This window comes from Dromaius novaehollandiae, chromosome 8 (genome assembly GCF_036370855.1).
Source record: "Dromaius novaehollandiae isolate bDroNov1 chromosome 8, bDroNov1.hap1, whole genome shotgun sequence".
Lineage (NCBI taxonomy): Eukaryota > Metazoa > Chordata > Aves > Casuariiformes > Dromaiidae > Dromaius > Dromaius novaehollandiae.
The window spans coordinates 7,732,059-7,759,959 of NC_088105.1; the positions used below are offsets into that span (position 1 = coordinate 7,732,059).

General features: G+C 41.2%; 1 long non-coding RNA gene across 1 annotated transcript in view; it reads right to left on the bottom strand.

Annotated features, from left to right (window-relative positions):
* Nucleotides 1-697: 697 nt before the first annotated feature.
* The window catches only part of LOC112983686 (uncharacterized), a 68,077-nt gene continuing 40,873 nt past the window's right edge, over nt 698-27,901 (bottom strand). The window contains exons 9-15 of the long non-coding RNA XR_003259306.2: nt 24,919-27,706; nt 21,788-21,978; nt 6,069-6,138; nt 5,130-5,300; nt 4,012-4,151; nt 2,497-2,661; nt 698-870 (exon numbers count right to left, since the gene is read on the bottom strand). This is a non-coding gene — a long non-coding RNA (uncharacterized LOC112983686). The remainder of the gene's footprint in view (nt 871-2,496; nt 2,662-4,011; nt 4,152-5,129; nt 5,301-6,068; nt 6,139-21,787; nt 21,979-24,918; nt 27,707-27,901) is intronic.

Genomic DNA, 27,901 nt, shown 5'->3' on the forward strand with positions numbered 1-27,901 from the left:
CAGCTAAATGGTTGAAAACGAGCCATTACTTCATCTTTTGTTGCAGCATTATAGCCCTTGTCCTGTCTGAACCTCCTGCGGGAGACACCCATGCCTGCCAAGAGCTTCATACAAAGTTGTGGTTTCAAAGATCTGATAGGCAACACTAAAGTAACAGTAAAGCAGATGCAGAAAAATGCTCTGCTTTAGATTTTATGTTATTAACTGTTTTGTATGAAGTACAGAAACCTGAACTAAGCCTCTGTCACCTTTTCTATTCCCATTTAATGCTTGGAAGATCAGGCTAATAGTTATACAAAGATTCATTAGTGAATTTTACAAGTGGATGAAAGCACCCAGAACAGGGACAGGAGCTTCTCATGCTTTGAAAAGAAAGTAAGCATTGGGGTGTGGGGGGAGAGGAGGAGAGAGAAAAAGAGAGGAGAGAGAGAAGCAAAGTTTCAAAGGGAGGAAATTCAGCAACATTTTGTGTCGCTTCTCTGGAATTAAAATTCATTTTTATGTTTCTCACAGAAAAAATGAGGTGGGATCTACTCTAAGCAGCAGGAAGGCTTAAATCTGTCCTGTATTTGACCATAGTCCATCTCTAGCAGGAGGGGAAAGGAGTGAATGTCTGAGAGAGAAAGACAAATACATCAAGAGAAGATGAACAAAAGCGCCTCCGAAAACAGCAGAGATTACTCACATCACTGAGTTGACACCAGCACCTCCTGGGGTTTAGACGCAAACCAGAATCAATGAGTAGGATCCTTTAGGGACAGATAACAGTGGGACTGGTCAAAAACAAGGACAGATGACAAAGCAGAGTCCATCTGGAAGCCTTGAGGACTTTCCCAGTCATCTGCTTCAAGACCTTCCATCCAAACTAACCTGAAAATTTGAATCTAAGTGAACTTCAAAATTCAACAGGTTGACTGTACCTCAAAGGCACAGGTTTAGAAAGCAATACATTTCTATTAGCCATGCTACTTCGAGATGTAATCCCATCAGATGATAAACACTTTCCAGCTTCTATCCCAATTTTTACCCCAAATTATTGGAAATATTTTTCATTCGGGTACAACGTCATAAATATCTTTTTTAACAAGAAAAAAAGTTTAATTTTAATCCTTAAACGCAAATTAAACAAATCTTTGTAACAGCCTGCCCCAAAATGCTTTTTTTTCCCCAAAGAGTACAACTTCCATGTAGGGAAAGCTCCCTCCAACTGCTGCATTTTGTGAAATGAAGGAGGTGGGGGAGAGGCACAAAAGAAAACATTGTTTGACCTGTTACCACCTTTCAATAAAGCTTTCTAATATAAAAATCCTGGTGGCTAAAGACATGCCCTCTACTGTTCTCTGGTGCAGGCCCTGAGGAGTCACAGGACTAAGAACATAAATGATCTAGAACTGTTTCTAAGGCAGACTAAGAACTCCCTTCATGAACAAATGCTTCAGCCGAGTTAGATTGCTTCTGCAATTTTTTCTGATAGAAGGAATCCTATCAGCTTTATGGGACAGAGCAGTTGCAATGCTATTTAAAAATAATGTCCAGGTACCACAAAGTTGGCTTCTCTGGTTTTCTCTTTGAAAAACAATCAAAATTTGCCCTCGGCTTAGGAGAATGGAATGAGCAGACCTCCTTTCTCTTGACTACCTCTTTCTGTTTCCTCCAAATGCATATTGCTAGCATTTTACATATTTGCTCACATTCCTGTCATTCAGTGAAGCAACTACCTCATTTCCTTTAAACTCATTTCTTGATTTAAAAAAGGAAGCAAAAAGCAGGCATGCTTAGCATGAATTAGCAGTGGTTTATATGTATTAAAATGTTTAATTTATCACATATGCATTCATGACAAACTCTTATATTTATTTTATTATCTCTCAGTTGCTTGCACCTTGCCCTCTCCCCTAGCACCCCTTCTTCACTCTGCTTGACATACTAAAGCTGAAAAGATGCATTTGTACCAATGATTTTACAATTAAGGCAGTGATAAGAGAAGCAGAGCCTCTCCCACCCCTGGCCTTGAACAATTTGCTTCAGTGTCAGAGCTAAGGAGATAAACTCTGTTTACATTCCTGTTCCCTGGAGAGATCATGAGATTATTTAGATGATGTCTGGACTGTGCTTTGAACATTTAAAAGAGCCACATAATGCTAAGCATTGTGATGAATAGTCTCCCCTTTCTTTTTAATACCCTTATTCCAAATACATACAGGCAGCCAAAATACAGGGTTGAGTATGCCAGCAATTCTGGTGTAAATCCCTGGCATCGCACATCAATATGCTCTTTCATGTGAAATTAAAACCTCCTTTTCAAGCATTAGTGGAAACAAAAGACGGGCACTTGAACAATCAAGGAAAAAAACAGAGAAAACAGGAAGAGAGGTGATCAGAGCAAACTGGACTGAGCTAATGTGTCTGCTCAACTCTAACCAAAGGGCAGCTGAAGAAAAATGTTTTCTGCTCATCTGCTGTTGTGTTAGCCACAAAATATCCCATGAGGCTTACCAGCAGCTCCTGACCGATCACACCCCAGCTCTGATGTCCATTATTCATTGCATGCAGTTGCTGTGGGACATCTTCCACGTTGGGTTCTTAAAATCCAGTGTTAAAAATTCTGTGCCTGCCCCGATCTAGCTCTCCTGATGCGACTTTGGAGAAACTGCCCATTTTCTGTATTCCTCACACACAAAAAGGGAGAAAATACAATTGCAATACTGTCAGTGTTGAGGGTAAACACTTTGAAATTTAAAACTAAATTATATTATAGAAACATTATATACTTCAGCCATAAACATTCATTTAAGAGAGAGCATGCCATTCATTCTTAAATTCCAATACTAAAATGAGATACTCGAGTTGCTAATGGTTTTTAATGAAATGTTGTGCTGAATTCGACACTCATGCACGTGCATGACTTGAGTTTATCACCGTTCCCAGTCACAACTGGTTGGTTTATCTGGTATGAAGGCTAGATTCCTGATAACATTTTTTACTTGGTTTAACAATCCGCTCTTTTTGCAAACTCAGTAAAGTGTTGATAGTCCTCAGCTACAGTATAGCTCTATAGTTCCTCTTGTATACCCAGAAGGAAAGGCGCAGAAAATACGCTCTGCGAGGGACCTCCCTGTTTGTCAATCCAGGCTCCTTCTGTCACAAATAGTATTTCTGTATTACCACTATATAATCCCTTTCATAAGGCATCAAGTTCCCTCTTCAAACCTCACTCCTTCTACTAACAATTCTTCTAAGGACCTGTTCAGAAACCTCCACCCAATTTCCAGCTTATGCTCAGACATTCATGTCTGTATCCCCCTGCTCTCTTTGTAGATGGGAAGGATCCCACCTCCTCCCTGGGAAAGAACCAGTGGACTGCTCAGCTCACTGTCACAGGCAGAGCCACGAAGGAAACCCAGAAGCCCTAGAGACAGATAAAACCCTGGTCACAGCTTCACTGCATGGGCACCCGGGCTCTGCTGGTGTCACAGGCCACAGAAGAAACAGGCGCCGAGCGGGTGCATCCGTCACCCAGCCCGAGTCTGTTTCATCAGTACTGAATCTACAAAACCCCTGAAGTATTTTTCTCCCTTCTCTGCCAGGGTTGCAGCACTGGTGGGGTTGGCATGAAGAAATTGCTACCGCTGCTGCCTAGGCTTTGGAAGTCAAAGCTGCCGGCCAGACAAGGCTGCCGACGCTCTGGCCCTTGGAAAGGCAGACCTTCGCCAGGACAACGACCTACCGCTGGGCATGTCTGCAACATCAATTAGGCGCTCAAAATAGTATGACATGTCCTGGCTGCATCTCGGTAACCTCCTGCCTGCTCAGTCTCTTGTGACTAAAGGTGGAAAAAAGATGAATATAGTCAGGGACAAATAGCTATAAACCTATGTGGCTGGGGGTGGGGGAAGGCAATTTCCCACATGCTTGAAGAAAATAATCCTGAGGGATTAAAAAAATTTCACAACTTTTTTCTTCATAAACGCCACAATAAAAACAGACCATATTAAGCAGAAATGAGCCTACCAGAACTTATGAATAACTCGCATTCTTCCCCTGGAGCCCGGCCAGTTCCCCTTGGAAAGAATTCCTGTTTACTTTGTAGTGAATGTGAGAGACACGCAGTCTGCCAGGAGCTGTTGCGACAGTAAAAACACAGCTAGAGGCTGTCACAAATGGAGAAATCACAAGGAAAGTTAATTTGTTAACTTCAAGGACAAAGATCAAAATAATACACTTGATAAAAAGTTATTTACTTTATCAAATAGCGTACTTAAGTTTACTTTATGTGAAATTTATTTTAGTCCAAAGGCAAATTTCAGATACTTTTTTCAACAGTAATTTGTTTTTCAAATTTGATTAGATGCACAAAGAAAACTTCTTTCATTACCAAAGCTATCATTTTCCATTTGGCTCAGATGAATTTTTTCACCTACATTTTTCTTCCACAAAGCCTGAGCCAGGATGGCTGCTTTAGGGTTCACATGTTAGTGTCCTTGCTCAAGGCACTTCCTACAGTCTGAACAATTTTGGAGATTTTTAGACATGCTCCCTCTTCTGGCTCTTTAGCAGTTTAATCCTAAAGTGAGTCCTACATAATTTAAATCCCAAAGTGTAGGCCAGTAATTTTAGAAATTCCAGAAAACACATTTTTAGTACCCACAAACTTTCCTCTTCTCCCACAAACCAATCAAGGGCTCATGAGGTCTGGTGCCTCACATCAGTCCTGTGCACACCAGCTGCCATAACTTCTTTCTGTCTCTCTGATATTTTTTCCTCGTGTCTATCCCATTCCTCTAAAGCCCATGTGCTACTAGTCTTTGTTGTTTTGCTTTTACACTTAAGACTAAGAACATGTTTCAGTGCTTTCCAGAACCAGACTCCAAGAGCTGGTGACCTGATAACCCTGCAATGGTAGTAAAAACAGGAGACAAATGTGCTGCAAGTGTCTCTTTGAGGTGATATCTGGCCTTGTTAGAAACAGGAAATACCACAAGTCTTACGTAAAGCATTTCTAACCGAATTTTGCAGACCCAAGGGGCTAGGATGGATCAAATACAGTTCAGATAAACATCCAGACTTTCTCCTGATTACCCAAACTCTTAGAGAATGTGCAGTTTTTGAGGTTCACTCATCAGTGTTACCTTGAGTACATCCTGGAAGCAGCCTGCGCCCTGAGCAGAGTAGTGATAAGGCTATGTTTTTCCAAAGCCAAATGCAAAACCATTAGTTGGATCACACTGGTAGGAAGTTATGAAACATGCTGCAGAGATTGGCAAGTGGCTCAGGAGAAATAAATCGGAGTTTATAAATATCTTCAAAGAAAGAACATCAGTAATTATTCACAGTCTCAGAAAATGCTGTATCTTTAAGCCAAGAAACATTTGGAGCACCTGCTTGTAAAAAATTCTTAGCAAATGGGAAAAATTTAGCTGTAAAATTTCTCTTGCTCTCCCCCCAAAAAAGAGGTGGTTGATGACTTACATCTAGAAAATAGGCTAGAATACCACCAAATGTGGGACTAAACAATGCTGGTCCTGATTCGATCCAGCTAGGACAAAAGTAGCTCTTATTAAAGCTACTTTATCCATCAAAAGCTTGTGTAAACAGGGACGTTCACAAAAATTAATCCAAATTAACTTTTAGAACAGATTAATAAAATCTCTATTCAGAAGTCAGATAACCTTATTTTGACTTTGGAAATGAATCCAGCTATATCAAATTAAGGCCACTTTCATTCTGACTATGATTAACTATGCAGAGGCTTAATGCAGTTTGGCTAATCCATGTTAAATTCACATTTTCAGTTAATTCAGATTATTGTTCGAGTGTCTCTGCAAAGGCAAGTCCTAAATCTCATCAACATTAATTGGCCGAAGGAAGGGAGGCCTTGCATTCCAGTGGTATTTCTCCATCTGTTTTATAACTTCTAAACTTTGGAATCCGTTCAACATAGCACGCTAAAGCGGCAAAGAAACAGTTGGACAATGTTCAATGGACAAAAATCTGTTGTTTTCGGTAAGCTTACTCAAAATAATGAAAAGGGAAGGTATTTGCAGATCTGGTTGGTACACATATCATACCTTTGCAGACAGCATGGGGTTTCAGGGGAGACTGGTGAGTCGGGAGTACACAGAAATGAACAGTTCTTACCTGTAACAAGAGGGTAAAGAAAATTCTGTCTCCCACTCCTTGCATAACTTCTTACTGAAGAAAAGTGTGAATTTCCTTTCTGTCTCAACAACTGATTTACACAGATTTATTTTATCTTTAGAGGGCAAAAGTCTAGACACTCATATGAACTCAAGTCTTCCTTTAGATCTTAGATTAATTCTATTAGCAAGGGATTCACACGTTCTGAGACCCTTCTGTTCTCTTCCAGCCTATCAGTAGTAGCATTCATATTATTCCACATATTTCATCGACTTCAGATACTGTTAGATACTGTTTACAGGCCCAAATTATCAAATTTGAAGTAAAATTGCTCAACTCAGAAGCACCTCCCGCTGGCTAACGCTTTTAATGAGCTAAAGCAATCAGCAGTTCCAATGCATCAAAACGTCAAGTATAGCATGTGTGACCAAACCTTTGTCTCTTCCCCCCCACCCCCCAATTACATTAGTTGGTCTGATAGGTGATACTGAATCTATCTTTACACCGTTTGCTTGTCCACACAGGCATGACAGCCCTACCACTAAATCATGAGCACACATAGCTATTGCAGAAAAAAGGTGATACTCCCCATTTGTTTTGCTCTGCTCTCTTCCATGTTGGACTCTCACAGTGCCATCCAAAACACACAAGCTATCCATCACAATACGTTCGTTACCTGCTGCATCTCCCAGATCAGTGACCCCTCTTAAACAACCGTAATGCCTGGTTATGCTCCTTTCTAGCACCTCTTTAGAAAGAAACAGCATTTATAATTCTCGTAAGTCGAGATTTTATATGCTAGCCCTGCTGGATTTAATACTTTCTTGAGATGATTGAAACAACACACTATTTATAGAACAATCCTTACAAGGTTTTAACAGGCTCTCATGCAAAGCCATTGTTTTGCTTTCTTATTTGTTATTCCTGTGGAACTATAACCCCCTGCTCTAAATTATCCACTCACATCTATTCATATGCAGCAATGAATTTCAAGACACCACAGATTGGCTGTCAGTGCCAAACAATTTAAGGACATTTATTGCCATTTGGAATATTTTTATTTCAAAGGAAAGGATTAGTGAAGATTATGGAAATGATCCTGAATCTCTGCATTTCCACAAGCCTGTTTCACCCCCCGATATCAAACCAAGTTGTTAAACTATGTATTAGCTGTACTGTAGAACAGACATCTTTAGTGCAATGCAGCATGGGCAATACCATCTTCCAGATGTACGTATTCCTTCCGATGAAAAACTTCTGGAGCACCACCCCAATAGCCTGGGGCACTCGGGCCCTCTATACTGGAATGTTGTAGCACAATTTGAGGTAGTACAAGGTTCCCCAGCCTTTCCCCAAACTCAGTAAATCTACACCAGCTGCAACATGCAGAGCAACTACTAGCACTAAACCTGCACCAGCTGAAGAAAACATTTGCTTGCATAGGCTTTACTCACTCCTGACCCCTCTCTCCTGAGCTGAAGACCCACCATGAATCCACTAGGTTAACAACTTTACATAACCATGGAGATGGTAAAGAATAAACACACCAAAAATAAGATAAATGTGCTTTGATAATGCATCTTAACACATGAAATAAACAATGACAATTTAACTTCTCAGGTCAGCAATGATAACATCTACAACATGCAAATTTCCTATCTGATTTCAACTCCTAAGAGTACCTTGAAGTTTTGTGCCACATTACCAAAACTTTCATTTAAAGACATGAAGTCTGTGTCACGTTCCAACTGTTTGCAGAGTCTTGTCACGCTTGAGAGTGGGCAAATGGTGACACAAGTCACCTGGAGAAGTCATGGAGTCTCCATGCTTGGAGATATTCTGAACTGAACCTTATCCAAGCTAGCCTTGCTTTGAGTAGGCACTTAGACCCCATGACCTCCAGAGATCCCTTCCAATACCTCATATTCATAGGATTGTTGGATAATTCAAATTGGAAGGGACCTCAGGATGTCTCTAGTCCAAGCAGAGGTCTTTCCCACAGAGCTGCTCCCCACCAAGCAGTGTCCAGCCTGTATGGTTGTCAGGGCTCTTCCTTCCCAGGGACAGGGCTTTGCATATTTTCTCACCAAATTTCTAAAGTGCATCTGGGCCCAGTCCTTCAGCCTGCCTATGTCCCTCTGGGTGATAGTCCTGCCCTCAAGCTATTGCCTGGTCCCCACAGTTTGCTGTCATCTTCAAACTTGATGCAGCTATGCTCCATTGCCTTCTCCAGGTCATTGAAAACAACATTGAACAGGACAGATGCCAGGACAGACCCCCGTGGTACTCCACTTGTTACCGGCCTCCAGGTAGTGTATCAGCCTCTAACCACTACCCTCTGCGCCTGATCATCCTACCAGCTTTTTACTGATCTGGTCATCCATCCATCCAGACTGTAATTCCTGCTATATGTTTCAGTGAACAATGCTTTCACGTATTGCAAAAGATTTTCATTTCCCTTCTCAATGTATTCTGAAAGATCCTGGGCAAAGGGCACTGGAAGCATTCAGATGTGAAAGCGTCCTTAGTATGCCCATTCACTATACTCATCCGGGGTCAGCGAAGCCAAAAATCTCAACACCAATTTTTACAGAATGTTTAATACAATTGATGCAGCTGATTTTATCACTAAAGTGAAACAGAAAAGTTCAGGACCTTATGATAAAAAATGGTTTGCCTTAGAAAATTATTTGCAACAAGTTAATTTTTTTTAGACCAGCTGTAAATAGAGCAATCACTGCTAGCCCAGCCGGTGTTTTTAACTAAGGCAAAGGATGCAGGACACTATGTCAGGACTGCCATATATCCATATAATTTGTTTTATCACCATTTCTCAAATTCGCTGAGTTGTGAAGGAGAAGGGTAGAATATGTTCCACTAGCCACTTACCCCAAGGCCTATTTATTTTCACCACAGTATCAAACTTGAAAAACTGGATTGTTTGCCTTACCCAGTCAGGTAGTACATAGTGTTAATGCACTGTGCAAAGGGGAATCCCCCTTTACTTACTATTGCACTTGATTAGATGAACACAATAGAGCTTATTTCAATACAATTGATATCATGCTGTAAACAAATATAGCTAGCACATTGTACCGTAGCACCTTCACTTCCAGACAAGCAGCATGGTGGTGTTATGCACATTCATGGTACATTATTTGAAAGGCTACTTAGCTCCCTTAAACAATTTTTAGACGTCCAAAGTTAGGTAAGAGTCATCCCATCCTTAGAACCAAAATACACTTAACCAGTAAATGAGGTTACCTGGACTTTACTGAGGAGATGTATTTTGGCTCTATTTTGTTTAAATGTAATGTATTTCCATTTCAAAACAACTTACTAAGTCTTAATTCTTTTTGTTGCATTTCCAAAGACAGCAGACAACTTTAAAAATAATTTCATGTGCTGACATCTATTTTGGGGGGATTTTCAATGGCAAAATGAGTTTCAAATGCAAATGATGTTTTGCCCATGCTTGGTAAACATTTCTTCTTTTGTCTATCTGGTTTTGAATAATATTTTTAGTAGGATATGTATACAGCACATTACTGATAGGAACGGTTACAAATGTACTCTCGCTGCCAGAGACAAGAGACAGATATCTTGGTGTACTTAATCTTCTGTATAGCTAGCATGCCATCGTAAGCGTTCCAGTGCAACTGGTTACTTGCTTAACTATTGCAAGGTGAAGCCCTGATTTCACCTACTGCCGAGACAGCCAAGTTATCCAGCACTTCTTGAAAGTGCTCTGCACCAGCCAGAGAGACTCAGAACTCGACACTGCCTCCGTAATTGTGTGATCGCACATTTGATACACACAGACAAGCTGGCTCTAATTTCTGGTAAAGAAGAAACTGAGTAAGTGACTTTTTGCCCCTGCCAATCAACTCTTAGGTGACTTGCATTTACAACTGAAAACAGATGAAAAATTGCAGCCACAAAACCCCCCAAACCAGTGCTTTTCCGCCTAGAAATCAGTAGCTTAGTGGACTAAGGTGAAATGTTTACCTATCACTGGTAGGATCCACCCTGAAAGTATGTTAAACATTGGGTTAGGAAACAGCTCTGTGAGTAGTTAAGCAAACATAAAACCTGGAACTAAACCTCAACTTGCAAGTACCAGGAAAAAAAAAAAACACACACAGAAAGACTCAAAAAAACCCCGATACCCATAAACAAGTAACTAGGCTTTTCCTTCCCTGTCTTTTGTTGGAAGTACCATGTGAGAACATGCAAAAAGATGCTCAAACATTTTGCACATGCAAATCCAGCCCAGCTGAAGAGCTGACTTTTAATCTCCAGCATCCGAGCTCTTGTGCAACGTGAACATCTGGATCACCACCCCAGGTCTTGGAGGCACACTAACCCATCTGCCTCAGTTCCTGCTGGGGTTTCTTTGTGTTTCTTTCAGGCTCTTTTTCCAGCCTTTCCTGGCAAGCTTATTTTTCCTCCTTCGCACCTTCCTCAAGTGAGGATGATGGACAGGTATTTAATTACTTGGAGTAAAAAAATTAAGAGACTGATTTAGTGCCTGTCAGTGCAGCTGGAAAAAATGAAAACAAAATGTATTCTTAAAATATCAGATAGGAGTTAGGAGAGCTCCTAATGTAATATGATGAACATTTATTTCCAAGTAAGAAGCTTTCTCCAATGCCATTAAATTGAGCCACTTAGGCCGTGCTAATGCTTCCTGCTTTACACTCATATTTATTTGCTTACTCTTATACCGTGCTTCCTCCGTTGGCCAGTTTGACTCCCCCTAACATCCACCTTCCTCTTGCGGACACTACATAGGAAGGGGGGACACTAATGATCGTGGATCAAGTGGCTCAAAGACAACAAGTCCTCTGTAGCAAATGTCTACTGAGAGGGAACTAGCAAATGTCTACTGAGAGGGCTTCTCAGAGACATGGTCAAAATTAGATTTTGGTGTCCCAAGGCTGAGGAATCGGTCTACCTACCTCACAAGATGGGAGAGGGAGGTGGTATGAAAAGCCAGAAAGAAAGAGTTGGACTGCTGCTCTTTCTGCCAGGAATAAAAAAAGTGTGGAGGCAGGACCTGCCCTACACACCCCACTGCCTTCCTCAGTGGTGCAGCAGCCCTCCTGCAAAGTGATCAGCAAGACCATGGCAATCAAGCTGCTTGCAGCCAACTGCTGCCCTAAATGACTGAATACTTTGCCTATGCCTAAAGCGGGCCATATCTCCAGCCAGCAGGAATCGTGGATGACATTTTCCCCCATCACTAGAGAGGCTCATAATACTGAGCTGAATTAAAGATCTCTGTTATTATGATTTGAGGGGAAAAGATAGTTTTGTCTGTGCATGTACATACATAGTTATTAAATATCAGGGACTTCTTTCCACAGGTATTGTATCTTTATATTTTTATCTTGCACCATTTTAATACAACAGAAGTGATACAGCTTCCTAGGGGGGAGACAACAGCCACATCCTTCCCATGGATGTGTTGTTGTTATCGTTCAGTTTGACTTCAAACATCTTAGGTACTGCGCCCAGATCAGGGGCTTCTGCAATTTCTATCGTCACGACGTCTTTTGCCTTACAGGATTCTTAGCCTGATTTACAGGATCCAAGAATGAAGTGTTGCGAGCGGGGAGCGAGTTGGGGGGGAGATAACCCTATCCAAAAATAAATGAAAAGTAGCAGGAGATTTCAAGGCTTTGCTGATTCAGCAAGAAGGCATGAAATTTCTCTCTCCTCCTATTTAAACACTTACTCAAAATATGTCTGTGGAAAATAATATTAAGAGCTAAAAGTAAGAATATTAGGGCAACTAGGGCACATTGACAGCCTTCATTCATCTAATACTCTCATTTAGTCTTAAAAAAAAATGCTGGAACAGGAATGTGCAAACCATAAATTGCAAAGCCAGCATCTGCAAGCTTTCATTCAAGGTTCATAATTTCTCTTTCGTTCAACCAAACATGTGGCTCTTCTTATTATTTGTGAATACTGAGGCAAACTGGCTGGTATTAGCACATGCTTGGGGAAGGGCTGTTTTTCAGTGAGGTGTTGGCACATTTCCGTTTTGTTTTTAGGAGGTCAGTGGTTTGGGACCAGACTGAAACATTGCAAAGCCAATATAAACATTTCTTTTCTTTCAAATTATCCTCAGGGAAAAATAACAGTTTGGCCGTTGCACAATTTTAAGAGTTACAGCTTTACTTCTGCCAGCATTTCCTTCCATGACTTCCACTAATGACAGTACAGTTCCACAATCCTCAAGGTACAGTTCACCACCTCAGACTGATGAGAGGGTGTTTTGTAGCCGCAAGACTGAAGACAGGCACTGTCTATACAGGGGGACTATACAAGTAATACAAGGGGGACAATTAGTGCTATAGAAATAATCTTCAGAGTCTGAAGATTCATTTTAAGAAGTACAATAACGCTCCATAATATTTTGCCATTGACTTTATAAACAAACACTTACTGTGCTTTAATCGTGCAGTTCACAGCAAGTTTCTGCCCAACACTCCCCATGAACACAGTGCGAACACAAAGATAAAAGGGAATGAACTGTGTTTTAAGCTCTCTCCTAAAATAAACGGAAATGCATTATTAGAAGATGCACTAAGTAGCCTAGATCCATCAAAAATAACATGTCTGAGGCAAGTTCATACTTCACCCCAAGAAAATGATACCCCAAACCATGAAAACTGGGACTGCAAAGAACATATAACCCCATTAACACCGCACAGAGTGACCTCAAGAGAAAGTGAGCCGGGCAGTCCTGGTGCTCTAACTTAAGCCAGCTCCTTCCATTTCTGTTAAAATGCTTTATTATTAGCACTATGCTAACAAAACCCATTTGAGTTATCTGAACAAATCTCTTAATTTATTAGATCAGTGAAAGGAGTGAATTAGACCACCGGGGCATTACTTACTTCAACTGATATCCAAGGAAATAACTCAGTCAGAAACGCATTACTCACAGGTGGGTGGAGAATGGCTTTAGGTCATCAGAAAGCTAAACACGCTGTAAGGAGCGATGGCTCTTCTGAGACCTTTGCAAGCCCACACTCTGCACTCCTCCCACTGACATCATGCCAGTGGGCGAGGGCTCCAAGCCATGTCTCAAGCCATCATTACTCAACCTTTGACTCACAAAACCTCAGAAGACAGGGACAGAACATAATACTCCTCTTGAGAAACCCAGTAAGGGCAGGCAGAAGAAACCAACATCTCCCAAGGTTTATGCATGTTACCCAGGCAGCAGTTTTACCATTAATTATTATTTTGTAAAGCAATCAGGCCGCTCACATAAGTACTAAGCTCTTTATCAAACCCCTTTCTACCACCAACTATAGTGGAATACAAGGTACTTTAATTAAAAGAGATTGAGAGACGCAGCCTTTTACCACCCTGATGAGGCAGCTCTGAAGCAAGAAGGGCTGGCTACACTATTTACCATGCCTGTCTTTCTCGTTTTCAGCCAAATTAAGTCCGTCTCCTCCACCTGTGTGTCAAAACATCCTCCTCCTCCTCATACACTCATGTGGCATCGGAAACTGTTTGGTTCTATAATAACTTACAAGCAGCATTGCAACATCCTGGTGTTACTGTACTTTCTAGCTACTGCAGTCTCTCTTGCTTTTCTCCAGTTCCCAGCTTTTGGAACAGCACAATCTGAATTTTCTTTGAAAAAAAGTATTGTTGAAAAGAGGAGCTTGAAAAAAACAACGTGAAAAGACAAGACATACATTACCGAAGACCAGCATTAACGTCTTGAGACATTGTACGTATCATTTGGAGATATGGAGCCGTGGAGTGTCTGGAAAATGAGAGACTGAACATGACATGAACTAGACAGCAAAGTGGGAGAAGAGGCCTTTTACCATAGGCACAAAGAAGCTATAAATGCAGTACCACAGGAGAGAAAAACCATCTGAAACTGGACCCAACAAAGAGCACGCTTGACAGAAAGGCACCATCCACATAAGACTGCACCCCATCCCTGCCACACAGGCTAATTGATTTTTTTCAGTGCTTGAGAACATCTAAGTTGGTCTGAAACCTGCCTGTACCTATCATGGTCTGAAATTATCCTCTCAAACCACCAAAACATATATTAGCAGCTGATTTAGGACCTCTTATAGGAGCCAGATTTTCAGAAAAAGGTGAGCACAGCATCCCTAGAAAACAAGAGTTAATCTTTTCCAGCATATTTAGTAAATGTTATTCCCAGCACTGTGAAGTCTGCTCTCTGCAACTTGAAAGATCAGGCATAACGCAAAATAGGAAGAAACAAAGGAAACCATAACCACACATAAACAATCTGAACTTCCTTCTCCTTCCTTAGTATAGGGCTTTGTTTTTCCCCTCACAGCTGTCTGGACGATATGGAGGGTCAGAAAGGCAGCTATTAATCATCTGAGTGCACAGGCAGCTGAATGCAAAGTAACTCGCCACTAATCCCTGCACAAGGAAGCAGCAAGCACCGTATTTCACACTAAGTTTCACAGCCTGCAAGAAGTCAGCTACCAAGAGCCTGAAGAAGTCTCAGTTTGGTCTTACTAGTGTCAGTAGCTAAACTCCAACTGATTTCAGTGGAGAAAGACTATATTCGTAAGGCTTTATACTCTCTCCAGTCTTTAATCATATGAGGGATGTTTAGTTTCAGCCAAAGCATCCTGTTCCTCAGCAGAAAATAGGGCATGAACGCGTCTCCATTCCCAGACCCATGGCCAGAGCAGAGTGAAGAAAGCAGAAACCACCGGGGGTAAGGCTAACTAAGAGGATTCTAGGTAAGTAAACAGGCAGGGCCAAATTCAGCTGCATTATCACCTGAGACAGGGAGAGAGGAGTCCACTACGTGGCCTGTGCAGCCATGACCACGTGGCACGTGAGCTGTCGTACACGTACTGCATTCAACCAACAGGAGCTGTAGCTACTCCTCTTTGCTTTTATTACCCACACACAGTGAATCACCCTGGGGAGAAAAACGCGCGGTGGCAGGGTATTTCATAACACTTTAACGAGGGAAAACAGTATGACCAAGAGAGTACGGTAAATCTAGAACAAACCAGCGCCCTGTTGTAAAGCATTTCAAGCTTCACTACTACTACTTGTTATTTCTGCCCTTCATTTACCATAGGTGCAAGACATCATTAAATGCTTTTACAGTAGCAGCTAGTTGAAATAAGTGCCATAAAACCCTACAGGCCCATATGAGTCCAGCTGGGAATCTGAAGCCTGCAGATGAGCAGCTTTGCTGGCGATAAGGACACAAGTGCGTGTATACAACGCGGCATGGCACCTATACACACTTGGGTGCGAGACTGGCAAGCGGCTGACAGCGCATACGTGAGCGAGGCAGAGTGCTGAGAGAGAAGGAAAGACTGAGAAGAGTAAGTAGCTGCAGCCTTACACATCCCACAGGGATGCCAGTAGTACGAGCTTGAGAAAGTGGCTCAACAGCATGTTACGGATCAGCAGGACGAGCTGAAAGAACAAACAAGGAAACTGTGCACCAGCACTGGGAAATGGGACTTGTATACACTTGGATGCAGCCCTGTTAGTTCCTAAGGATGTATCTGACTTGATCACAACCTTTTTTCACCTCAGACAAACTGTAAGATGCCAAATCTGGCTATGCCCGTCAAAGGGTTAACAAGTCCTCAGCCGTATCAGTTCAAAGGACTTTAACCACTAGTACAGTTTCACTGAAATGGGTAAGAAGAGCTGACCGACTCTTCAGAGCCTTGCATTTGAGTTGTTTTCGGAAGGCCCCAGCATACTAAAAACACTGAGCAGTTCACCTAATTCTAAACAAACACTTATCACGGGTAGATACACACAGCAGGCAGCTAAGTAAAGGTTTGGTTTTGTCAACACAAAAAAACCTCTCAAACTCTACCTAATTCTTTATCTAGGTAATTTAATGGATTTAGCTGGGCCTGATAGGCAACTATGAGGACTGCATATATGTCCCACGAAAAAGCAAGTCCACATATTAGATGACTCAGTAATTTCTTTCAGGATGCCTAGAACCATTTCTATACTATGGACCAATATTTTTTAAATTTTGGACCAGAACGATGGAAGACTGGGTTGGCCTGTAGCAGCTGATGATCCAAACAGGTTCTTCTCCGCACAGTGCATGTCCTTAAATTGCCTAAACACAGTGAGAAGACAAGATAATGTCATTTCAGCCCCCTGCCCTTTTCATCACTAACCTAGAGTTGTTTATGGATCGAAAGGAAGAACGTGCTAAGTGCACTCGACCAGACAGAGCTGAACTGCCTGCAGCCAAAATACAAAAGATTGGATATGTAATTTTTTTTATAGTATAATCATTCTGTCATGTATAATGGATGCACAAGCATAGTTTGGGCTTTTGCAAACCTAGAGCAAAGCTTTACTTTATTCCTGTAAATCTCATGGGCTTCATCAAACTGCAGCATTGTCCCCTGTCAGCAGCACAATGCTTAGCAATGAAATTCCATGGCCCAAACTGAGGCCTTGATCATACTTTAAAAATAGATTGCTGTTAATAATTTCATTATTTTGGTGGTATGTGAGATACAAGAGCCTTTCTAGTTCTGTAACCCCATAAGGCTGTGGGAATGCAGGGGCCAAACAACAGATAACCCCAAAACTGTTTTCTTCAGATGCATTTAAGATTAACAAGTTTTGGAGGTCTGAGAGCGGCAGAGGCTAAGGGCCAGTGGGGAGAGTACAAGGCAATATCTGGATGGGGAAGAATTTGGTTTATATATTCTCCAGCCCCAAGGGATTAATGAGGCAATCCTTACCAACGTGCTTTAGGCGGAGAAGCAGGGGAAGCAATGGGCAGCTGGGATGCTTTCCTTAGGTGTGCAGTTGGGAGGGAGGCAAGGAGGGCAGCACAAAACACGCAACAAGAGATACTGTAAACTCATTCACTAACCAAACTGATTGGCTCAAACTGCGCTCAAGAGATGAAGGAAGGGGATAAAAATATCTCATAGAAAAATTTTGGTTTCTTTGCCTGACAGTCTATCCAAGAACATATCTGGCTCGTAACACCATGTATGAAATTATCACTTTATTGGTTCATTTTTCTTCAGAAGATATCCAGAAGAACGTTGTTTTACAGAAAGGGAATTATGGCAAAGAGACCAGGTGGCATGCCCAAGTCTGACACAGGTGGGAAGCGTTTCAGACTCCTCCTAACCCTTTTCAGATGCTGTAACTGCAGAATCACAGTTCCTTTCCTAAAAAATAAAATCATGTTTTTGTAGTAATGAGTGAGCCAGGGTATGCAAATTTGGACGACAGTTTTGGATGTCTGGCCTCCAAGGCATTCGATACATTACTTCAGTGTGAATCATTTCAAAGGAAGAGTCCAGCCACAATGCTCAGACCCAACTTTTCCATTTTTGAAGCAGCGAGTATTAAAGCACTGGTTCGGACAGCACTTGCCCAAACTTGTTGTGGTGCCCTCGGTGCCACCATTGCCTTCAAAAAACAAAAGCCCTCCAAGCACACGGTAACAACCAAGACGTTCGTGACCTGTTTGCAAGACCTCCTTGGCCCGTCAGCAGTAACAGCACGTATGCAGCAGTAACCTCAGCCCTGATGAGCTTTTAGGCTCAGCACAGTAGGGAGGAAATTCCACTAGCAGGACCGCTACAGCATTATCCAGAAGAGGGAGTGCATAGCATACACACACGTAAACCACTATTCCGCTACACTATGTCCTCACACTCAGTGTAGGCTCTGCAGACATCCAGACCAATATTAGACTCAGCCATATACCTCACTCTACGTACAGCTCTGAAATACCTGCCACACAGCTCATCCAAAAACACCTCCCCTCTTTGCGCTGTGTCTGCAGCTTCAGACTTCCTTGCTTTCTTTAACTCAAAAATACTTTTTGATAAGCTTTTTTTACATGTTGCATTGTTAGTCAAAATTATTTTCTCAAGCTACAATTTCAATAAGCTTGGTTCCAAGTCCCTTTCTATCGTTGCTGGTCCCTGATTTGATAAGTAACTCATAAGAAATGCAAATGCGGCAGAATGCAAATTCAGAGTTAACTGCTCAGAAATATTCAAGAGTGAAGCTTATACATTCACTTTCTGCGAGCAGTGGCGTTTTCTGAGTAGAACTTCCACTTGTGTTTATCAGGTTTTATAACAACAGACCAAAGCAGCACCTGCACAGCCTTGGAGGTGCCCTTGGCAGTGAAAAACACAACCAACCCCAAGAACAAAGCCACAGGCAGACTCCAGCGTGTGCAGTTATTAACTGGTTAGACCTAGACCATGAAGAGGCAGCAAGGAATGGGCAGGCATACTAGAAGTTCATTTAAACTAACAATTCTGATAATTTTTTCTTAAGGTTTACCCTAATCTTACGTTTCTACTTGCACGTCTTCTCCTTCCCCCTCAACGCGCTCCGTTAAGTATCCTACTGAACAGTATCCTTTCCATACTGGACTCAAGCAAAAGTCAAACCAAGGTCAGAGTTTATTTTCTGTCCTTCATTCTTAGAAAAAAAATCAGTGACATCCACGTTGAAAGAAAGACTGAAAGTCTAATAGCTTTGTTTAGCTCTCAATAATAGTATTAATACTAATAACAGGATTCTTAAAAATGAATTATTACCTGGTTTTATATGCCTCTCTTACCTAATCTTTCTCACTTTTTTTTTTTTTTTTTGCTGTCTTTTTACAGATTATCAAGAGTTTAGGATTTTGTTGACTTTCCATATTCATTAAAAATGGATTTCAAGGTCATTGTAGCTACAACTGATAAATACAGTTTGTTACAATGGTTTCAAAAATAAGTAACTTCCACAGCAGTGCAGTGAATAAGATTTTGAAAAGGAAAAAAATGGAAGGAAGCTCCTTGTCTGTGCTGGCTTATTGAGCAACTCCAAAAATTAGAAGTCATTGCTGTAATACAAGTTATCAGTACAATGTACTGCTTTATCTTGCCCAGGTTGCACCCTCTCTCTCTTCAGAAGAAAAAAAATAACAGCTACAGGTAACATTCCTGCCTATCTCAGTAAGTTGTATAAGTGAGAAAGTCACCCCAATAACCTGCAATTTATAAACATTGTTCCAGCTGTGTTACCAAGGCCTGCAAAGTTTACAGCTCAGGAGCAAACTGGGTCCACCTGGTCTCTGAGCGCACCGAGGAGCCAAAGGTGCCCGCGGAGCGCCCACGCTGGCATGCCTGGCAAGGGCTGCAGCGCAGGCACCACGCCAGGGCTCAGCAAGAGCGCAGGCTGCAGAGGAGATAAATCCCACTCTGTGAATGTTTCTTTGCTATTTTAAAAGGCCAAAGTCAGTAGCTTCCAAGAACTTTTCAGTAGAGAGACATGAGAAGATTTGGTTCACCAAATGCAAAGTCATTCTGAAAGACTGAGCACACACAGTACTTTGCACCACAATGCTTGCCAAAGATAGTAGCTTATGCTTAATACCTCTTAAAGACTAATAAACCACTTGATTATTTGCATTCAAATATAGAGTAAAATCATCTGCAACAGCATTCAACTGATCAGTTTTGTTAACTGCATCCACAACCCCTTGCTGTTTTTGCTAAGAACAGGATGGAAGTTTAAAGCCTTGCTGCTAACAGAGGCTGGGAAAAAAAAATTCTCTGTTTATATGTATCAGTTTTTCAACCAAAGCAGGGAATGCCAGTTAATAACAGTGCAGTTTGAAAAACTAGTATCAGTAAAAACAGTCATGGAAAGTGGAAGATGACAAAACTAGAACCCAGTGCCAGCGTGCTGAAAGGCTAATATAGAGCAATGAATCACCCTCACCTAACTTCGATTTCTTCAAGTTTTTTCAAATTTCCCGTTAGGGGAAAAAAAACTTCTTGTTCTTGTTTACCAAATTTCTGAAGTGTGGAAAGAACGAGAAGCTACACAATATCTCCTTGTTACAAAGCAGCTATTCATTATGCTTAGCTTAGGAGCTGAAGCTTCCCAGTACAGTCATTACCGTCTCCTGAGTTATTCAAAGCATCTAACTTGGAGATTTCTCTCTCCCCACTAAGCCCAATGGGTGTCTTGGTTCCTAGATTGCAGCAATACTTCCCACAAATATTTATAAAATAGTTCTCTGAAATATCTTTCAGTTTTGACCTCCTTCAGTTTCCCTCCTCCCTGAGTTTTTGCAGGGATTTGCATACTCACAGTGAAAACAAGAAAATATATATTTGTGTGCCTGATCTGATAAAACAGTTCCTTTCCTGCTAAAGTAGGATTTTTTTAAATAGGTATGCACAATGTTGTCAGAGTAGCTATCGAAATAAGGTAATGATGTATTCAAAAGCCCTAGACCCCTCATTTCAAACCAATGAAGAGATACCAACACCGAGAACCTTTGTTTTGCCTTTCTTTTTCAGAAAGCATCAAGTAAGCTTCATGTTTTTAAAGAGCTTCTTAGCACGTCTGAGGCCCTGCATGTAGGTTTTAAGAAGGAACTATCAGGACTCTGGCACAGCTTCCTCTCCCTTTACAGTGTCCAAAGCAGCAGCACACAGAAAGGTTGTCCCACTGAAAGGTAAGGAAGGAAGAAAAAGGGGAAAAGCCTGGTGTACAGTTGTTTGTGCAACACCTGGCTCACGTGTTCGGAAAGACCACAAACGTCAGATGTGACGGTGTTCTTGCAGGGGTTTTTTGTTTCTGTGAAGGAGGAACTCCGAAAACCCAGAGCTTTTATTGCGCTTGTCTGGAGTTTTTTAGCAGATCATTTGCTAATGTGCCGTTTTCACAACTGCACGGTTTTATGAGCAAATCCTATGGAGAAATGTAGTCTTCCATTTCACAGCTATCAACATCCTTGTTCAGCACATTCAACCCAGCGGATCGCAGCCTTATTCACAAAGCTCGAGCCCCAGAGCAACAAACTGGAACAACTAGCATTTCAGTACTTGGAGCAAATTTGCTAGTTTAATTTTACAGTAGATCTTTGACTTCAGCAGAAAGTGTCTTCTCTTGGTGCAAATCCACACAGTTCTTGCAAACTACCAGTTCAGCAATAGGAATATATTGTGGAGAACAGGGAAGCAGTAGAATCGGGAGCCACCAAAAGGAGACACAATCTTCCCCCCCCCTCCCCCCAGTAATGCACAAGGCCCATTTGAGCACGTTTCTGTAAAGAGCTGCTGTGCAACAACGGCACTGACAAACACAGTCAGCACTCTTCCAGGAGCAAAAGCCAAGATACTCACCACATCTTCAAGAAGGGGGACTACATAAAAATGGGTGTGCTCATTAAAAATAGTGGAAGGAGCAGCTAAGAGAAATCCCTGCAGGGGTTGTGACAACTTACCACCACCACACTGGAAGTACAAAGCAAATGTTTATCAAAAGACTTGAGAAAAAGTGAGAAGGAGGAGGCACGATCAAACAGCAGAATAAGGGAAGTTATTAAGCAAGCATCCTTCAAAAAGCTGAAGTCAAGTACAAATGAAGAAAACAGGAAGAGTACAAACTCTGGCAGGTTAGGGAAAAAAACAGTAAGGCAAGCCAAAACAAATTTTTTGAGGAACAATTTGTAAACAGCAAAATTAACTCTAAATCATCTTTCAAACAGATTAAATGGGTTGTCTGTTAGAAAGACTGCAGGGCCAAAAGATGACTGGGTATAAAATGAACACTCAAAGAAAATACGTACACAGGAAAAAACGCCGAAGTGTTTCTGCGTTTGTTGTAAAAGATATGGAATATCTCTCATGCTGGAATCTTCCTTTTTGAGTAAGTCACCCGAGGAGCTGCTGCAGATAAGGTGTCAGTAGAAGAGGTTACCAAAGGCAAAAATGGGGACTGACAAGACATCAGCAGCAGATGGGATGCACCCAAGAGTATCTGAAAAAAGAGAGATAGCAATCCATCGATTCCGTCACAGAAATCCTTTAGACTCCGACTAGTAACTTCTCTCTTGAAACGAGAGGATCGGGAAATGGTAAGTAACACACTAAATTTTAACACAGGTTTTGAGAGAGGTCTGGAAAACTACAGACTGGCAAGTCTGACATCTGGATTGAGCAAATTAAGTTGATCTACAATAAGGAATAGAACAAACACTTGGATAAATATGATACATTGGAGAAGAATCAAAAGCTTTCAGTCTTAGGACTAAGACCTTTTAGCGTATCTGACAGAAGTCAATGTAAGGCACAGAGCTCTTGCGGTCACATTGCTCCTTCGTGCCTCTCTTCAACTGCGGGTGGCTGGGGATCGCTAACAGACCCATTTTGTGCATTTTCCAAAGGTAAGCCCCAGAGCAACAAAAAGAATTTTACAGTAATACGCTCTTGAAGCGACAAAGGCATAAATCACTAAGACTAGACTGAAATAAAACATGCTTTCTTCTTCTCCCTTGGCTTATCCTGGCAGTGTTGCAGGCATTGGTTTTAATGTTTGATTTTGGTAGCTTCATGGTGACCACATACCAGCGCCATTCAGTGAATCATGCTTCTCCAGTTACTTTCAAATATGTATGTGTGCACAGGGTTGGTGCTTTTTTTATTTTAAAAGGACTATGCTCCTCCCATATTGGCACATCTGTTCTGTCTCATAACATTGTTTAGGACACATTCCTTGTTTTTTGTTGCGTGCAGGGCAATTAAATGCACCTAAATATGAAATACATTGGTCCTTGAATTTATTCTGGTTTGAGGGCTTGGGTTTGTTTCTCCCAAGTTACAGCAAAACATCAGGCCGTTTTTTGCACTTTGTCCTCCCCGTGCTTATCATCTAGGAGATATGCTCAAGATTAACTCTTACTGTTGCTCTTTAAAGTATCCATCAGGACGATTACAGCATTAGACAGCTGCTCACAGGGGTAAGAGATTGCTGGAAATGGGCCTGCTGAACAGTTATATTATAAATAATCTGGTAGTTTGGTCAAACCCCACGCTGATGTAGGATCACTTTCATAAATCAGACTCTAGGACAAGGTGATTACACATAGCCAATTCCTTCTCTGTTACCCAATTTAAAATTCATAGCAAACTTGGTCCATGAAAATAGGTCAATTTATAACTCTCTTCCATATTAACAGGTCTTAGATATCAATATGAAATCACTCATTTATTCTGTCTAGTCACACATCAGTCCTCTTCATTTTATATGGATGAACTGCAATTAGTTAATGAGGGGGAGAAGGTATAAACTCACTCAACAGAAGACCAATACTGTTATATCCAGGATGTTGAGAGCACCTGGCGCCTTTTATAGTCCTCCCTGTATCTGTGTGTAAACAGTTTTATTGGCTGTTGCAATTACATAGAATTAAAACACACTATAAATTTTCATGTGACTCTATATCTCATCTGCTATTTGGAACAAAAAGGGTGTGGGAAGAAAAACAGTGGGGAAGTTACTCCTGACTTTAAAAAAAGAGAGACTAATTAGAGTACAAGCCTACAAACCCTCAGTCGTGTGAGTAATCCTTTCTCCTGCAAATCATTTTATTGACGTCAGTAACACTCCTCCTTTGAGGACGGATTACTTACCAAGGGCTTGCAAGATTAGGTCCAAACATTATTCCACAAAGTCTTTGCATGTCTCCAAGATTATCTTAATTATTTTGCCCTTTGTAAAGTACTCATTCAACTGAAATTTACTCTGATAAATTCAACTTCTGAGTTTTCTCTTATCTTTCTAATGATTTTTAATTTTCTTGCAGTAATGCACACAGTGACCTGAGGTTTAATTCTGTAACATAAGGTAAACCTGTTGCTAGAACGGCTTACACCAAACTCCTGACGTAGGACTGTTTTTATTTTACCATTACTAAGTATCAGAGTTTATATAGTCTCTCACTGAATTCAAACAAAGCCACTGTATCTCCATTTCCCTTGAATTGCTTCATGTAAGAGTCCAGTGTCAAATTACTGCATCGTAAATGCAGAAATCTGGCCTTCAGAAGCCTTTAAGGCTGTTAATATATGAATAACAAAAGGTCTCCTTTTCCCATATCCTTTCAATCATCCTACGCCCTTATGGAACAGAAAAGACCATTTCTATTGTAACTGCACCTAACATTTCAGTAATGTATCATCATAATAAAGTCACATTAATACTTTCTCTGAATTTTGAGCCTTGATCCAATCTCACACTATTTTATTATGAATTATATAGCAGTATATTTAGCAGCTCGCTACCAGAATATTAGCTCAGTGTATCATATGACTTTTATTATGCACAATGGAAAAGAGAAATAGCTCTTTTTTTAATTTAGAAATTCTCTTCTTTGACACTTGTTGAAATAGTGTTGGCCCTTAAAATTCGGTGGATTAAATTATTCATCTATCAGCATACCATCACACAGCAAATGATATTAAAGTATTTACACTGCGGCACCTTGAACCCTCTCTCTTAAGCAACAAAAGGGAGCTGTTGGACGCCTTTTGCTCTGTCCTGCCATCTGGACCTGGGCATTAGACCTATGGACGCGTGCACGTTCAGTGCCTCTGTACGGTGTAGCCAAGTGCACACCTTTACCAGGAAATGGGAGGATTTTTAGGTCTCCTCCCCCTCCTGCTGTACCAGCATTCGCTCAGCTCCCCACTGCCAAGCTGAGGGTGCCGGAGAGAAACTGAGAGCTCATGTTAACGCAAAAGAGTCACTGTGCTCCCAGAGCCCGTTTTAAAGCACGGAACTGAGAGCTTCTCTGATGGATCCTCCAGACTGTATCTCACACGGCCTCACAAACAGAGAAAGCAGCAGAAGATGGGTTTTTGTGGTCTGTTTTGTTTTAAACTTGATACAAAGAGAAAAGCACTCACTAGCATCTCTTACCAAGTCATTCGCTGATCTCCATTGCTCTCCATGGCTACATGAGAAAAGGTGTTGACCAAGCTCAAGCGAGACACTCCACAGCTCTCTGCTTTCCAGCATAGCATTGACGGCAGCTCTTCTACAGCAGAGGCTCGTGACAGAGAGAAACTTAGATCAAACCATCAAATAATGATTTGGACCCCAGATTTGCAGTGGGAAATAATCTCAGTCATTACTCCAAACCTAACGCTATTTCTAAACATAATACACTGAGCCTCAGGAAAATATCACTATTTTTGGAGTATTAAGCTGAAGAGCATTCAGACTCCAGATATTTATAGCATTCATTTTGAAGGGATAGAATTTGTATTGGGGTTTCGAGTATGACCCCGTCTATCAATGAAGAAAAAACAGGAAAAAACACACAAGAAAAAAAACAGAAAAAAATCGGTAGACCCTTAAGATACAGCTTTTAGAACTATACAGAATTTAAAATAAACATTTAGATCAGGACAGAGCATCAGACCATCAGAACAATTCCCTCATGCTAAAAAAAAGGGAAAAAAAAAGGTCTTTTTCAGTGGATAGGGAGAAATCAAAGATTCCTACAGGAAAAATTTAAATCTTCCCTTGGAAAAAAAAAAAGTCATTTCTGTAGATGTTTATCTAAAGGTTTTATTGACATTATCTTATTCCTCTCTTTCCTTTTTGTCCCACATGGAGGAAGATAATGCTGAGACTTCTTTTCTTTTTAAAATCTAATCTCAGCCTGAATCAGAAAGCAAAAAACATTAAAACCATCATCTGAAAAATGTTATTTCTGAAAAACAAAGCCATTTTCCTAGGACTGGAATCCCTTGTGCCAGCCAGCTGTAGTATCACCAATTTGTCTGATCTTAGAATTTAGCATCAATATTTTTCAGTATTCATATGCCAATAATTTCTCTAAGAGTAGTTGAACACAGTAGTGAGAGCAAGTGCCAAAAACATCTGCACTGTTAGCAGGGCCAATATTTCAAGCGTCCTCACAAACCTCACATTTCCAAAGAGCAACACTGCAAAGGTTATAGTTATCTTGTTTCTGCACTCATTAGGGCTTGAGGGTTTTGGCGGGGAGGGGGAGATGAGAGGCAGAATGAGGGGTAAAGAGACTTTCCTTTCAATAACCAACAATTTTGCAGCGTGAATTGCAAAGAGATCAGAAGACAGGAGCTCAAGGGGAGCACAAACGCCATCCCCATGACGGTGAGGCAGCCCAGACCACAGTGCCATACCTCTCTCGTCCCACGGAAAGTCCTTCTTCCCAGTCCTATTCCTTAGCAATGCTCCACAGAAGTTTGGTACTCCCTCACTTTTAGCATATGTTATTTACAAAGCAGAAATGAATATCCAGGAAACTTCATGGGAAACTATTTCTACAGAAGCAATGAACCCCACTGCACTTGCGGGTTTCTGCTGGAGTTAACGTCTTTCATTTCAGATTCAGATCCTCTTTGCTAAGTAGAAAGATATGCACACAAACCTGCCCAAGAGCATGAAGGATTAAGTAACAACAAGGCATTTAACACCTTTCTTTGAGGAATCTCCATTTAGAAGAAACGGAAGTGGCACAGAAACACTGCTAAAATGAGTTTCTCAATTATAAAAGGCTCCACAAATACAGCACGGGATCTCAGCCTCAGCACTTGCAGGAACAAAGCCATTCCCAATGAAGAGCGCTTTCTCCTATCAGCCGAGTTGTCTTGCCTGCGGAGTTTCAGGTTTTCTTGTTGTCCTTGAGCCAAATGCATATAGGGCCACTTTTTGATCTTCAGGAGTGACTTCTGGTATACTGTTGGTACACAATAGCAAGCAATGTAAATACTGGCTAACGTCATAGGAGGAAAAAAGCAGTAAGGCTTAATCCTTGCACATGCAACTAAACGCACTGACTTCTCTATTAAAAATGTACATAGATAGAATGGAGTATTTCCTACAATCTGTGTCAGGTAACACTTCGTATGTATCAAGTGATGCCTCCTTAAGACTAACACTGATCAGATACAGGGGTTTTGCACTGTAACAGCTCAACAAAGAAAACAGAAATGGAGTCCAGCTGGGATCCATGGCTAGACAATACAGAAATGCCTGGATCTGGATCTCCATAAAAATGAGTCACTTTCTAAACACAGACTAGAAGCTAGATCAGTTTTGTGTACCTACAACCTACTCATTTAAGACCGATGTGCAGTCAGATACATGGTTTGACATTAAAGCTAAAATGAAGGTGCATAGGTGACTGCTGAAAATGGAGGATTTTTTAATGGGCTTAGGAAAAAAAGATCCCTTCTTACATAGAAAGCATCAGGAAAAATCATAAGGCACTTTGTGGGCAGATGATGCCTAATAGCTGCAGAATTGTGAAACAAGTGTCTCTGATGAGGCTCGGATTCACTGCATGCTTTTGAATACATTTCTGCCAAGAAGCATACAGCACTAGTATCACCATCTTCCCCTGGAGCTTTTCATTATAGAAAACAGGCTGAAAGCAAGAGCTGGAGTCCTTCCAGTGAGGCTACTAAAAGGATGAGAGCTGCTGCAAAGCATCCCATTGCGCCTACTTCCCAGGAAACTTCTCTTGGATTTTGCTCATTCGCCCACCTCTTGGGGAAAAAAAAAAGAATGAGAATAAGCAGTTCCCATCATTCCCATCTTCTTCAAGGGTGGGTATTAGTGACGAGAGCAAAAGTCATGGCTTCGACTTGCACAAGCCACTGTGAACCCTAAGATGAACAGTCTTCTCCGCAATTTGTGTAGTGTCAGAAAGAGTCTGTGAAAGAGTCAAGAAAAATATTATTATTCTATTATTCATTTGATTTCACTTTCTGTTCATTATTTTCAGTTTTAAAAGCTGCAATTCTGCTCCAAATGGCAATGATCCATATGTAAAGGAGAGGAAAAAATAAAACAGAAGACATATATGGAAAAACACTTCCTAGCACAACTGGATAAGTACCTCTTTCAT